This window comes from Acomys minous (genome assembly GCF_964271855.1).
Source record: "Acomys minous genome assembly, chromosome: 6".
In the NCBI taxonomy this organism is placed as follows: Eukaryota; Metazoa; Chordata; class Mammalia; order Rodentia; family Muridae; genus Acomys; species Acomys minous.
In genome coordinates, this window is record NC_140487.1 from 28,319,862 (window position 1) to 28,321,890 (window position 2,029).

The window sequence follows — 2,029 nt, forward strand, 5'->3', positions numbered from 1 at the left end:
AGTTCTGAAAACCTCCATAGGCTTGACTTTCTCTTGAATTGGGGACAGTAGTTCTGAGAAGGAACACACAAATTTTTACCACTTTTACTTCTAACACATTTGATTGTTTTTATACTTTTATTATCTACTGTAATATTTAAAATTATTTATAAAAATACTTTATTGGTCCAAATGATATGTATAGTTTTTGGACAATTTAAATTTTCTCCTTGAGAAATTATGTATATTTACCTTAGCATTATTTTCATTAATTTCTCTGAATGTATACCGTGACTATTTCAATGACTGTACAAAAATGACTATATATAGTATGGTGTTAGTGATACCCATATTTTACTATAAAAGATATAGTATCTTATATCTTAATGTTTTCCTAATTGTGTTGCTTAGTCTTATGTCAACTTGACTCCAGCCAGAGTTATTTGAAAAGAGGGCTCCTCTATTGAAAAAATGCTTTCACAAATTCCAATTATAGACATTTGCTTAATTAGTGATTGATGGTGGCTGGCCAGGCCACTGTGATTGGTGCTTTCTCTGAGCTGGTGGTCCTGGCTTCTATAAATAAGATGACTGAGCAAGCCAGGAAGAAGTGCCCTTAATAGCTTTTAGGATCCTACCCTATTTGAGTCCCTGCCCTGATTTTCTTTTGTGAAGGACTGCATTGAGGAAGTATAAGCCAAATAAGGTCTTTCCTTCCCAACTTGCTTTTTGGTCATAGTGTTTCATTGTAGTCATAGACACCCTAATGAAGTCACACATTAGGTAACGCAAAAGTGTGTAACTATACTAAAAAGCAAAAGCAAAGTATTTTATTAGTAGTACAAAAACAAAGATAATAAAAATACTTGCTATATTTTATAAGATACTTTTTTTACACAGAGGTTAAGCCTACAGAGAAGATAGGTAACATTAGCCACATGAATAAGGTGATCAGATAAAACAATTGAGTACAATTTGATTCACCGTTAAATTATTGCCTTGGTTTTTGTCTATTAGGCCATGTCCACTCTAGATGTTGATTTTACAGTCAGATTGTGTTTTCTGTCTTTACATATTTACATTTTTGATTTGGTTAAAAATGCCCATTGGGTATTTGGTGGGTGAGGTTATCATTACAACTACATTGGTATTTTCAATGATGTGGTTAAGCAAAATACAGAGACATTTAGATTTGCGACAAAATGCAGACAATGCCATTTTCCTAAATATTAAGACTTTTGGCATATGCTTTCAGTGATTCTGGAAACCAGGAAAATTTTTTTTTTCACTCCAGCATTAGTATTAAACCAGCACAGTCATCCTGAGGGAAAGGCTTCTGCTTGGGTTCAGAGCTGTCACTCTTCCATTCTGGCTTCAGAAGTGTCAAGGCTTTCTTTGTTCCACAGGAGGCTTACTGGAACCGCAGCACACTGTGTCAACTCCGGGCAAATCCTTTATCAGCACATCCTTTTGAATCTGTCATTGAACTGCAAGGACCTAAGGAGTGATAAGCATTAATAAAACCCTGTCCCCTTTATCCCCTCTGCCGGTCAGCTTTATTGCTGGATTCTTTATCTAAACTTGGGTTTTAAAGTCTAGACAAATGCAACTCTTGCCTTCAAAAGCACTGCTTAACCCAGCTTTTTAGTGAGATGTGTTGGTTTCTTTCATCATTTTCTTTTTGAATTAATCAATATTTTCTTGTAAGTGACTTTGGGATGTAACTGGAAAGATTCAGTATTGTTTGTTAGAAAATATTCTTTATGAAACACATTGTAAAAAAGGGTTTGATAAGTGATTAAGTTGTATATACGAAGTTATTGTTAATATTGTTTTTTATATTTGAACAGCACATGCACACACACATTTGTAGTCCCACTAATATTAAATAAAAATAAATTGTGAAATTATTATTGGTAATGCTTAAACAGGTTGAAATATGTCTTGTAATTATTTTATTACATGAAAAAATCAAAATTGTAGCTTCTTTATTCTTTTCAATATCCCTATGCTTTAAATACCTTAAATATAAGATAATATTCATGTGTAT